At 51.1% G+C, this 14,016-nt stretch overlaps 1 protein-coding gene across 2 annotated transcripts in view; it reads right to left on the minus strand.

Moving 5' to 3' along the window:
• The window catches only part of RIN2 (Ras and Rab interactor 2), a 196,815-nt gene that overhangs the window by 155,290 nt on the left and 27,509 nt on the right, over positions 1-14,016 (minus strand). For both annotated transcript variants that reach the window (XM_074347808.1, XM_074347807.1), the window contains exon 2: positions 3,202-3,322. The gene's annotated coding sequence lies outside the window, so the exon portion shown is untranslated. The remainder of the gene's footprint in view (positions 1-3,201; positions 3,323-14,016) is intronic.

Consider the following 14,016-nt stretch of genomic DNA (forward strand, 5'->3'; position numbering starts at 1 on the left):
ATGGAGAACGGAGTCAGGGGGACGCCCAGGGCTCTGCCCTTCTGCATCCATCTGGGCCTCTCAATCCAGTTCCATTTTTTTCGTAAGTTATAAACTAGGCCAAGGTTTCCTTTCCATCATGTCCTCTGTAGTGCTACAGTGCCCTCCACATCACTGGGTGTGTGGGCTGCAGCAATGGCCACGCTTCTCCCCTCCCTGTGTGCCTGCCCTTCGCAAGCTGGTGTGGCAGCTCCCCCCACCCAGGGCTGGAGTCTGTTTCTCATGTCTCGTCTGGAATGGCCTGTAACTTGCTTTGGCCACAAGAATAAGGCAGAAGTGGACTGTCGTTCCCAAGCCCGAGCCTCAAGAAGCCATGCATTTTCTCCAGTGATGACATCCAGATGGCCGACAGGCACGTGAAAAAATGCTCAACACCGCTAATTACCAAAGAAATGCAAATCAAACCTACAATGAGGGATCAACTCACACCAGTCAGAATGGCCATCATTAAAAAGTCCACAAACGACAAATGCTGGAGAGTGTGTGGAGAAAAGGGAACCCTCCTACACTGCTGGTGGGGATGTAAATTGGTGCAGCCACTACGGAAAACAGTATGGAGATTCTTAAAAAACTAAAAACAGACTTACCCTATGATCCAGCAATCTCACTCCTGGGCATATATTGGGAGGAAATTCTAATCTGAAAAAGATACACGCACCCCAATGTTCATAGCAACACTGTATACAATAGCCAAGACATGGAAACAACCCAAACGCCCATCAACAGATGACTGGATAAAGAAATTGTGGCATATATACCAACACACACACACACACACAATGGAATACTACTCAGTCATAAAAAGAATAAAATACTGTCATTTGCAGCAACATGGATGGACATGGAGATTGTCATACTATGTAAGTCAGAAACTGGCAGCTGATGGAAGACATGCCGGTCAGCCCAGCTAACCCAGCTAAGCCCAGCCCAAATCACCCACCTGCAGAACTGTGAACTAAATTAATGGCTATCATTTTAAGCTACTAAGTTTTGAGGCAGTTTGTTAGGCAGCAAAAGCTAACTGATAGATTAGGCACTAAAAAATACAACTAAAGACTTAAACTTGCCCAACATTTCATATGCATTTATTAATCCTTCTTTTAAAAAAAAAGCCACCTATTCTGGTCCTGCTGCCCCTCCATTATGACTGGAGTCCTACACTGACTAAGCATAGAATCAACGTCGGACATTCTGGACAACACAGGGGTAAGAGCTGTTCAGGGTTCTCGAGCAGCTGCCACGACACACAGGCCTGTAACTAAATTCAAGGTGGAAGACAGAGGCCACCAATCCCACGAGCAAAGGCGGACTGGGATGAGTGCAGAAGTCACACGTCCCATCTCAACATTCACACGGAAGTCGGTTCCCCAGTGCTGCACATCTGAAAATATTTTCCACGTAAGTAACAACCCACTGCAAAGCAGTGTCTCAGAGCCCTTCCAGCTCATGTTACTGTTTCGCTGTTGCGTTTTGTGGAAGTTCTTTACTAACAAAGGTCAAACCCATAGATGTTCTATCTAACGGGAAAGACACGGGAAGTGGCGAAGAAATCCTGACCTCGAAAGACAAACCTTCAGCACCGAGGTAAGACTTCAGGATTTACACCTGCAATTTTGTGCTTCCTTATCCGACCGTCCTCCTTCTCAAGAAAATTCACACTTCATGCTCTTTGGTATTTATTTAACTTGCATTTATTCCCTGCCTGCTGCGGGTGAGAGCAGGCCCTGGCCTCACGGAGCCTGAAGCCAAACGAGAGAGAAGCGCCGATGACACAGGAACAGGGTTATCGTTTCACACATATGAACAAGCGTGTCATGGGATCTCAGCGCCCGGGGGGAGGCAGGCAGCCTCCGGGGGGACTAGATGTTTAAGGCAGGACCAGCAGGGCTTAACCAGGATCCAAATTAAGGCAACAGAGTCACAACAAACCAACTAAAGCCAGTTCTCCAAAGATGTATTCTCCCGTCCTCCGACCCCAAGTGGGTCTGCCCTCTCTGAGGACAGCTGTGTCTGAGGAGGGGCAAAGGCCCCGCTCCTGGTCCCAGGAGGAAGGGGCCCTTGGGCAGGGGCGGGTCTCCCAAGGGAGCCCTGGGTTCAAATCCCAGCCCACCGCGTGGCCTGGGGTGAGTCACTCCGTGTCACCCAGCCTCCTTTCTCTCCCATGTAAATCAGCGTAGTGACACATTAAACGGTGTTGCAGGGGGTTCAATGAGATAGTGCCACGCAGTGACAGTGTTTACTTTCTCCTGAATCTGCGGCAGGGATGGGCTCAGGGGGAACCGTTGACGCCTCGCCCTCCCTCCACTTGGCACCGGAGCGGGCAGCTCCGAGGCTGGGGCTGGGGCCACCCAAGTCCCCTCAGGCGTCGGGGGGCCGGGGGAGGGGCCTGGGCGGCCTCTCTGCGCGGCGGCTGGTCTCACAGGCAGGTGTGCCAGGGCCACCTCAGGGTGGCTGTCTTTGCTCTGAAGTCACTCGGCGTCATTTCTGCCGCCTTGTCTGTGAAGGTGGTTCCCGGGTCCCACCCAGACTCCAGAGGAGGGGAAGCTGACTTCCCAGCATGAGGGGACGTGGCATGTTCTGGAAGGGCAGCGACACCACAGTGGCCACTTAGGGAAACTACGGTCCACAGGAGTGACCTATGCTGACGTCCCCCTGATGTGAATTCCCTGTCACTTGGAGATCTACGATTCTATGGGAAAAAGCAGGTGAAAGGCGGGACAGGAAGAGGGCACGTGGGGAGCGTGCGAGGAAGAGGAGGAGGCTTTACGCTGGGACGGGGCCCACCATCAGGACCGCCCTCTCTCGGGAGTCAAGCAGGGTCCCCGTGCTCCCCGGGGGCCACCGCTAAGATGAGACCTGAAGGAAGGAATCCACCAAAGGGCTTCAAGCTGGGCCTGGCCCGCAGCTGACGTCCCATCACAGACAGTGGTTACAGTTCGTGCCCTGGGGCCCCTGGCGGTCCTGGCCTTGCCCCGGCCCTGCTGCCGCCGCGTCACAGCAGGACCCCTTCGACACCTGGGAACAGGTAAGCATCCTTGGGAACCCCCTGTCGGGGCCAGGTCAGTCACAGCAGCCCGCCAGGCTGGGGAGCACGGTGGCCCCACACACCGGGGAGCCTGGAAGTGCAAAGGGCCGGGGGTGCGAGCGTTAGCTGTCACTCACCCTGCACGCCGGCACCTCTGTGTCTGCCTCTCAGGGTCGCCCCCGCCTCTCCGGCATCCTGAAGGGCTCGCTCGGTTATCTCCTCGGCGGGCGTTCAGAAGTCCGGGTGCCTCACCTCCATCTGCAACACACAGAATTGGCCACTCAGGGTTTCCTACGCAATTTTAAAACGCCGTGAAAACCACACGGCACCCCCCACCCCCCGCCCAACCTGGATCCAGGAGGAAGCGCTGGTGGACAGCCACCCTCCGTGTCCATGGGGGGTTGCTTGCAGGACCCCGGACACCAACACCCGCCTCACCCAAGTCCCTTGGGTAAAAGGGCGCAGGTGAATGAGGCACATGAATGCGGTCGCCCTCCGTATTCCAGGTTCGCATCTTCAGACTCAACAACCTGCAGACTGAAATTTCACGAAATTGAATCTGCGGATGCGGAGGGCCCTCCCTTCCCAGTCTGATCTCTCACCGCCACCGCTGGGCCCGGCAGCGGAGGAGGGGACTTGCTTTACCGGAAGGCGCTGTGCATCCCTGTGCCAGTGCTCAGGTTCCTAAAACTGCCGACAGTTTCCCCTGGAAGACGGGATCCAGCAGCAGCGATCCTGTCTTCCCTGCCAATTAAGTGACAATCTGCTCCTTCCGTTTATTTTAGTTATTTTAATGTCTAAAAATTATTATTACTTGGGGGTAATTGGGTTTGTTTGTTTATTTATTTATAACAGAGTTACCGGGGGCTGAACCCAGGACCTCGTGCGCACTAAGCACACTCTCTTGAGCTGCACCTCCCCCCCGACAGCTTGTTCCCGCTTACACAACGCACATCAGCTCCAACAACGGGCAGAGTCCTGCCGTCTTCCAGTCTAGAAACCGGCCCGACCTGAATATGGAATTCCCAAATAGAACCCCTATTTCTTTCTTTTTTTTTTTTTTTAATGTATCAACATCCTAATCTTTGCAGAATTTCCTAACCACATGAACACAGTCACCTTGCTGACAAACAGAAAAGTGAAAATATCAGAGCAAAGCTCCAGGTTCCTTGGCCCATCACCACTAACGCCTGCAGCCGGCGTCCTCGGCAGAGGAGGATGGACGCTGTCAGAACCTGGGATGGTGTCTTTCCAGATCAATTCTGCGCAAACATTCAGTTGCAATCAACCAATCTCTCTCTCTCACTCTGTCACACACACGTTTCTTTCCTAAATAAATGTTTGTATGTCCCTGCACATTGCTCGTTTCATTCTCAGGATGTCTCAGAGTCCCTACATTCTAGGAAGATGATCTTACTTTTTTAAAAACTCTTTCATGAGTATTTCATAGTCTCCCTGCCCCGTCAGGCTGGACCCTGGCCCCCTGGCCAGCATGTCCCCTGGCAAGCTCCCGCAGACGCCTCTCACACACCCCTTCCTTCATTGTCTGGCCTGGAACAGCCTCCCTGCCCCGCCCTCAGGATGGGCCTCTCTCCTCGTCCTTGAGGAGATTCAGCTCTCAGGCCCAGAGGCGACATATCTGGTCTTGAATCCCGGCTGAATCTCTCAGACAGGTCATGTAACTGTCACTTCCTTGGGCCCCTTCTGTGTAAAGCAGGGTGTCTGCAACAGCACCAGCCTCAGAGGGTTGTTCTCAGGGTCAAGTAAAACCACCATGGAAAGCACAGCCCACCGCAGGTTCAGATGCTCGAGAAACGTGACCTGTCACCATCACGAACGCGAGTCACTGTCGCTGCCATCCTCACCTTTCTGGGGGGTAATAACCTAAATCCCACTTTCCTTCTGAACTCCCACCTTGCACGGGGACAGGGCTCCTGCGGAGGGGCCCCAAGAAGCTTTAAGTCCCACTTACAACGCTTCACAACGTTTCCTGATCCTTGCTAACAGACAGGTCGGAGCTTGGGCTAACTCTCCGGCCCACCGGCCCGGGCGGGACAGTGTGCACAGTCACAGAGCGCAGGGGGCCGGTGAGCGAGGGAAGGCTGGCCTTTCGAGGGACAAGAATTCAAGTGCTTCCTCCATGATATTGTTTACATGATAATATTAAACAAGTGTGGATAAATAAGACAACTGGCTCTACACGCCTTATCCTCGTGCTCTTATACCGCTGTCAACGCCAGCACGATTATAAACTAATTAAGAACAGAATGGAAACCAATACGGTTAGAAGTAGCAAGATGGATTTAATGCAGGGATGACGCTGTTTTGCTGAAACTCATCCCTTGGGACATGAACACAGCGGGGGGAAGGGTAAGGGAGAGGAGTCCATCAAGAATGACCCTTAAAGACAAGTCGCTGCAGGGAGAGGCCCCCAGGAGCGGGGCACCCCCCCCACACACACACACCCCTGGGGAAACCGCAGAGCCTGGTGTCTCCTCTCCTGCCAACTCTGAGGAAAGAGCAGGCAGGACTGTTCACACGATTCAAAGGATTCCAGCGTCTCTTCGCTCTCTGAGTTCCCCCCCTCGTGTCTCTGCCTGACCCACGGTGAACGTCCATCACTCGCCCCCCTAGACTGCGCGTGCCTTCACTTGGGCAAAGCGTTATTTACATCCTCAGCCCGCTCTGCTCCCTCCTGGTACCCTCCAACAATTTCCATCTGTGGGACGACTTGGCACCGAGGAAAACTCAATAAAAACAACCCAGAGGCTGGACTGAAATGACCTGTCAAGACTGGGCTGCAAGGCTCAGCTCTTCACGTGGGGTCTCACCCCTGGAGGCACAGCCGAGGAGTTTTAAGCAAGCCCCACACTCAGCTGACACCTCAGAAGAATTTCTAGGGGGGAAGGACCCATACGGCCTTATTTTTCAAACCCAGTGGGTGATTCCAATGCGCAGTGAAGGCTGAGAACCAGTCATCTAGTGATTAATGGCTTTCAGGCTGTTTGGATTTCTGTCCACAGTAATAAATAAAGCTCACGTCATGACTCAGACCCACACACGCATGAAAAACAGAAACATTTTATAAACAACACTGAACTTTTACATCCCGATCTTTTCCGTTCCATTTGCTTTTATTTAAAACCACGCTAGACGGGACCGACTTCACCCATGAACGAACTGCAATCCTCCAGCCCACTGGGTCAGGACCCAGCGACCTGAACATCGCCTTAAGTGGCTCAGAATATGGCTGGGTGAATTATTAACTATTACACTTAAAGTACAAATACATTTCAAAAATTCCCAAAGAGGACCCGAGGACCCCCGAGACTAAGTCCATACCTCCAGACGCCCAGTCTGACACCCCTTACTGTACTCCACCCAGGTCCTTCACTCTACAAAACAGGAGAGGCCAGACTCACGCGGACACCCTTCTGGCGCACGCAGGCCTGTGTGTGGTGCGCTTTGCCCAATAACCCGTTTATATTTCACATCTGTATCATCACGCAGCGTCCCGTCTCTTTGAAACATCCTGAAGTTACTGCACTGCGGACCCCCAAACTCAGAGCTTAGTTGCGCTGTTTCAGCGTGGGCTGCTCAGGGGTGCTGGCTCTAACTCCTCCCCTGCCACGCACCACGGTGCCCCGCACGGTGCGGAGCGTGACACAGGCGCCTGCACTCCCACTTGCTGGCTGAGGTGTAGCATCCCGGCGTGCATTTCCAACTTACATTTAACAAAATAATACACTGGGGGGGCTGGTCAACCTGCCTGGCCTTACAGAAAAGGGGTTTGCACCAGCGCTACCACTTCAATGGTGACCGTGCTTCCAACACCAGGCTACAGTTTTCTTAACACCTGGACAAAGCAGAGAGAATCAGAGGCTGCTGCCAGCATCCAGTCTTCACAAATGTGCTGCAGTAGCGTCCCTAAGAGTTTAAGAGAGTGTTTTGAGAATCAGAGGGGAAAAAAATCCACCAAACAGAAAGCTATTCTATTAGTCAGCTTCCAAGGGGTTCTGACTTTGAAAAACACAATAACTAGCCAAACCTTAACCAACCTACAGAACAGACATTAAACCGAGCTCACAGTGGGCCTGTGTGATGTACGGTATCAAACCTCACACACAGAGAGCTGTAACGCCGGCAATGTAGGGACCGCGACCCTGTGCAAGACAAACATGACTGTATATTAAAAAGAGACTTTCCGAGACTCCCCCTGGAGCCGGGGTGAACAGCGGGAACGGCCTGGGAAGCGCCCCAACCTCGCTGTATCAGTCTCGCGGCGCGGGGACACGAGGAGCTCCTCCCCAGGGAAGGGTGTCTGTTCTCAGCTGGGTCCCGCGTTTTCGCTGTGGCCGTGTTCCTCAGACAATGCACATTCATTTCAAAATTACGTTGGTTTCCTAGCAAACTGGAATTTCTCTGGGCAATACTGAAGTGTTTTTAACCTTGACAATTGTTAATTATCTTAAGTTTTTGTTTAATTGATGGAGGGAAGCTGAATTCATGAATGGGGGTCTTGATCACAACTGTTCATTGATTGAACAAGTGTTGATTAAGCGTCTGTTAGACGCAGTGCACTGTGGGAGACGATGGCGCCCGTAAAGATTTTAAACTAAAACCCTCAAGGTGAAAGCAGGCTGGATGTTGCGCAGGGCCTCCCTTTTGCTCTGTGGTAGAAGATGTGGTGTGTGTGTATACATATATGGAATACTAGCCATAAAAACAAATGAAAAAATGGCTTTGCAGCAACATGGATGGACCTGGAGATTATCATACTAAGTGAAGTAAATCAGACAAATACCATATGATATCACTTATACGTGGAATCTTAAAAAAAAAACACAAATGAACTTATTTACAAAACAGAAAGAGACTCACAGACATAGAAGACAAACGTATGGTTACCAGGGGGAAAAGGGGGTGGGGGAGGGATAAATTAGGAGTTTGGGATGAACAGACACACACTACTATATATAAAACAGATAAACAACAAGGACCTACTGTAGAGCACAGGGAACTGTATTTACTATCTTGTAATAACCTCTAATGGAAAAGAATCTGAAAAAGATACATATGTACATAAATAAATATATATATATAACTGAATCACGTTGCTGTACACTTGAAACTACACAACATTGTAAATCAACTATACTTCGATGATAATTTTTTTAAAAACAATATGCTGCTTGAAACCTAAAAAAAAAAAAAAAAAAAAAGCAGGCCAAACAGGATGTTACCAATATTAGTTAAGTGTGAAAAGAAAACATTCTTCCAGAATCCTAATAAAGGGGGTAAAGCAGAGTTACACAGAGTAAAACAGGCTTCTTTGTTGCAAGATTTCCCGAGCTTCTATGTGAATATGACCTAGAAAAGCTAACGGGTGTCCCGTGTGTAGCCCCCACGTGTTTTGCCCACAGACCTTTGCTCAGTGAACATCTCAGGATTAGCCGCTGTGAAAGACAGTGACCTGGAGTAGTTTTTTCTCCCTTTCTTTTCCTGTCCTTTTTTTCTTTTCTTTTCTTTAAACTAATTGTGTTGGGGAGAGGCATGGCCATCTACCTCTCTAGGGGAGAGGACGGAGGGAGGGAGCTACAAAGCAGACGATGCTACTGTCATCAGGTAAGACCCTCTAGGGCTGGGTGTCCAGCACAGCAGCCAGCAGCCCTACGCGGCGACCCACCCCTGAAATGCGGCAAGCCCGAGCTGAGATGCCCAGAAAACACACACCAGGCTTTGAAGACTCAGTGCACAAAAACAGGCCAATTACCTCATTAACAATTTTTCACACTGATCACATGTTGAAATAGTCTGATAAACTGAATTAAATAAAATATATTACTTAAATTAATTTTATCGATTTAACATTTTTTAACGTAACTACTAGAAAATTTTAAATGACGTGTGGCTCACATTATATTTCTACGGGACAGCATTTCTCTGTGGAACAGCCCTCAAAGCCTTACTGGTCACTAACAGCACCCGGTTGTCCCCTCCTCCTTGGCTGGTGCACTTGCTGCATTCTGAACACACGCACACATGCGCATGCACACACACACAGGATGCTCAGCCTAAAACCCCTTTCCCTTGTTGCTACAATCCAGGCTTTTCTTTAAGATCCATCTCACAACAGACCAGGTAACTGCTGGCAGGTGTGAGGGACCGATGACACGCCAGGCCCGGTGCCAGTACCTTGCCTGTGACTCCCGTGAGCCGTCCCGGAAGCCTCATGAAGCGGGTGGCATTAGATCTCCATTCTACACCAGGACAAGGGGCAGTCGTCCACTCAGCACCACGATACCAGTGGTAAAGCCCCGATTTATCACCACTGTCCCCACTTTTCAACCCCTGGGTGGCTCCTGCCCCCCCCCACCAAGTCTGCTCTGGTCCCCACGCATCGCGTGTCCCTCACGCCCCTGAAGCCCCCCTGCACTTAGTTAATACCTCTTAGCTAAAATGCACTTTCACAGCATGGGTTGTCACCGCCTCGATTTTGTCTGAGCCACACGGTTCTCTCCAGAGACCAGGGTGAATTCTGCTCTTGTTTATGTCTTCATGGAAAACGGCATTTTGAGACCTCGATCCGTGTCTGATTAACACACAGCCTCCCATATACTTGAGGGTCCTCCTCATGTCACCTTTACAAATCCAGATGTTTGCTGTTGAAAAGGGAATTGGGGAAATTGAGGTGGAAGACCGCTACTGACACGGGGACCTAAAAGAAGGAGCCAAGGACAGTGGCTGGACATCCAATGTCCCCTCCCCTGTGGGGCCACCTCCGAAGACCCTCGTAAGTCCCTCTCTCTCAGCTCATACTGTCAAGTTGACCCTGTCCTTGGCCATGTCCCTAGCGGCATCCTGACCACACCTCCCCAACCACAGAAAACTGGTGGGGGAGGCAAGGAATCTGGAAGGAATCTGGACAGTAATTACGGGTATTTCCAAAATATGAACATTTCTGGTAAGTTGAGAAGATCTTCACCCCTCAGCTATTTTGTTGTCTGCACTGGGGACAATAAAAACAATAAAGACCCCCTGGTCGGACTGAGAAGTCCTCCCAAACACTGACTTCGTGTGAGAATTGTAACACTTGCCAATAAGACATCTCCTGGTAACTGTTCTAGGAACACTCATTCTACGGAATACTTTATCCTTTGGTAATGGAAATTACAACACCTAGAAAAATAAGGGTTCAAATTTGCTATATATTTTCTAGTCCCTTTCCAAAGATTTCTGTGTAATGGAGAAATTTTAGATTATTTCAGATTACTTGAGACTTGCTGGTTAACTTTCCTTAAGCAGTGATCTCAATTTTTCCCTCAAAAGCTAGTGACTTTATGAAGCTTTTCCGACTTCTGTGCAGTGACTCCCAGGGGAGGGTGCACCTCCTCTCCGGCTGGATCACCTTTTACTCTATGTTTTGAAAGGACAAGGCTAGAATTTTGCTGACCTTCCACGAGCTAAACCTTATCACTGCACTAATTCACTAAATTGGATTCTTTGACCTTTGTGAAAGTATGTAAGATTAAATAAGATCTACATAGGATTTTTTGAAATAATTTTCTCAAACAACTCGGTTCGCTGTGTTGGAACCTCCTCCTGTCCTCAGCAGTGACCAGTTCCAGGAATGCACCTGCACCCGTGGTAACTCAGCCGCCATTTCCCCTCCAACCCTCCCAGGGAAAGAGAGGGGCAAGTCATTCGCTTGTTTATTCATTTTCACAAACGCTTGCTGGATTTTGCTCGAGGTCTAAGCTGGACACTGCAGGGACACAGACAGGGCTCCTGTTTTCAGATGTGGGTGTCTGAAAAAGATGCAGAAGATGGGAGGTAGTTTCGACTCGGGGAGCAAGAGGAAAGGCATTTTGGTTTAGGGGAAACCACTTGCTCGAAAGCAGATGCGCAGAGATAGAGCATTAGAATCCGGGTTGGCCCTGGGAGCACTGGGGATGAGCGTGGAAAGGCGTCCAGGAAAGGGCCTGGACCGAGGGGAGGGCTTCCACCGCATAACGTAAACCTCGGGGAGCCGCTGAAATCCCCGTGTGGGGTGGGGTGTTGGAGGTCAAAGGACCACTTAGGACAGATGATGAAGATTTGAACTAATGAATTTGAACATGAACTAGGAGAGAAGGTGCCAGACACAAGAGCTGTGACAGAAGGCGACTGCTCTACACGAGGAATCTCCAGTTGGGCCCCGAGAGGACAAGGAAGCCGGGAGAAGGAGCTGGTGCCGGCAGGTGGGTGATTACTCTATTTTTAGGTAAATTGAGGCTAAACTGAAATGTGCGACACTAGTTGAAAAATTAACAGGAATAAACGCATAATTCTGTATCAGGATAAAAAGTCCCCTCCCCCAAACCCACATTCACAACAGAGAAAGAAGGAAGGGTGGTGACGGCTGCCCTTGTGACGGACGAGGCCGGAGGGCAGCCCCTGCGTGGGGCGCAGGCACCCTGCCCGCTGGCCTTATGAACCAGACGAGCTGCCGGCGCGAGTGGGCGCGTGATTATTTCACTTTGGGATGAGCTGAGTCTGAGTTTCCGGGTGGGGGAGCCAGACTGAGAAATCCCACGGGCAGGTGAAGCACTAGCAGGGACAAACAGGTGACGTCTACACTGAGGGAGGGGAGGTCTTGAGAGGCCAGATCACCCTGAAATCTTCTGTCTAACTCTGGGAACCACGCTTTGACAGGGACACGTCAAAACTGGGGCCAGTCCAGACGTGGACGGGAATGAAGCACGTGACCACGGATTGGGGAAAATGCTTGAAGGAGGCTTGAATGTTTGAGTTGGAGAAAAGAAAAAGCAGGGAAAGCTTCCTCTATCACACGAAAAGGGAATCAGACCTGATCAGTAACATGCTGTACGCTGGGGACGAGACAATAATTAGATGTTCCTGTGAGTCCTGTGACCCCACGGGAGGAGGCAGATTGGAACGGACAGAAGAGCAAAAGTCACCTACAGAGAGCAGGCGGGTGAGGCTACAGGTAAGATGTCCAAGACACAGAAAATAAGTGACCTGTGGCATCTTACATAAGCCCGACCCATAGACAAGTCACAAGGGACTAGGGAAAAAATCAAGAGTGCCACGTAACAGAATTCAGACAAGGCGAGGTTTTGCCGAGGCGCAGCTCACACACCGTGCACACATCTCAGGGATAGAGCCTGGTGATTCTCCACACCGTTCCTGAAGGTTCTCTCATGCCTTCTCCTATTCAGTTCCCCCAAAGGACAATCGCTGCTTTGACTTGCGTCCTCTAGGCTGGATTCGCCTGGCTCTGAACTTCATAAGCGTGGAACCGTGCAACGTGAACGTCTCAGTCAGTGTCATCACTCCGTGGGTGATGGGCGTTTCCAGTTTGGGGGCTACTAAAATAAAGCTCTTCGACGCAGTCCTGCACACGCGGGCACGAGCACCATCCCCATGGGGCGTCCTTGGCAGGACGCGCTCGTGCCGTGCGTAGGCATCAAGCTGGTGGCAGGAGCCCCTCCTTTACTCGCAGGCGCGCCATCCAGTCTGGACACCTGCTGCCGCCCAACTAGTCGCCACAAGGCTCAGAGGCTTGAAACCACCACCATTTCACTGCCTCTGTGGTTTCTGAAGGTCTGGAATTCAGGAAGGGCTTGTCCGGGTGGTTCTGACTGAGAGCCTTGAATGTGACCACAGCCGGACAGGTAGGACCCGGAGCTGGAACAAAGAGGGTGGGGGTGGGAGGTGGGGGGCAGGAACAGTTGGAGACCCACATTTTCCTCTTACTTCGCGTAGATCCAGACCACGCGGTCTCTTCCCAACGCCTAGTTCGGGCTTCCTCACAGCACGGTGGCCTCAGAATGTTCCAGCGGGCGAGGTGGGCAATGCTCCTGGTTACCGGGGAGACTCACACCCACCCAGATTCAAGGGGACGAGATCAGCCGTCACCTCCTGACGGGGGAGGTGACTGAGAGGCCATGCAGGATGGGCGAGGACGTGTGTTCATCTTTAGAAAAACACAATCCACGCCCCAGTCGAGAGGCAGCCACGTGCGGCACGTGTCACCTGGGAGGAAGCCCTTGACATTCCCATTTTCCAGGTACGTAAACTAAGGCAGAGCATTTCTCAGCTGCCTGTGACACGGAAGAGGGGAAGGAACCACCAAATCTGTGCGTTTTTGGCCCATATGCAACTTGAAAGATAATATAACACGTGGAAGTTACTTTGTGAATTACAGAATACGGCACAAGTTATTGTGGCCGTTCACTGCAATTAGGAAACACCTCTGAAATTCCACCACGTTATCAAAGGAGATGGCGCTTCCCTTGGCAAGGTTCACCTGCTTAACGAGGACCACCTGAACCGCCTGGGAGCGCACCTGGGCACTTCCTAGGGTCTCACTTAACAGAGAGCTTGGAAAGTCAAAACCGTCACCAAGCTCGGCCTTACAAACTGCTTCCCACTGGAAGAGGCAGAAAGCGGTTACGGGCAAGGAATTAAGGACCGTGGGTGGGGAAGGGCAGCTCCACGGGGGCCAGGTGCCTGGCCAGTCTGCTGTCCACCGGAAGGAGTGCCCCCTGGACCACATGGGCGTCTGCAAACGGAATTCCATTTCCTCTCCTGGGTTCAGCCGACTCTTACTTCACATCTTCCTGGGCTTTGTCCACTTTGGTTCTGACTTTATAAATTTTTGAATCAAAATACATATGACAACCTTGAGTCAAAAACTTAGAAGAGAAAATGCTTGTCTCGGGACATTGCACTGATGTTTGGGGTGCGCGTGTGTTTAGAGAGCGGGGAACACTTGTCCATTTGTCCCCTGAAATGTTCCGGCTCTCAGACTCAGTTTTCTTCCGACTGCAGCTCTGCAGGCACGCTGCCTGCCGCCTTCTGCTCCTTTTATAGTGGATCTTCTTTCCCGGACCCGCAGCGAGCTGACCAGACAGGGGGTAGGGCCCCGCTGGCTGACTAGGTCTCTT

This window comes from Camelus bactrianus, chromosome 19 (assembly GCF_048773025.1).
Source record: "Camelus bactrianus isolate YW-2024 breed Bactrian camel chromosome 19, ASM4877302v1, whole genome shotgun sequence".
Lineage (NCBI taxonomy): Eukaryota > Metazoa > Chordata > Mammalia > Artiodactyla > Camelidae > Camelus > Camelus bactrianus.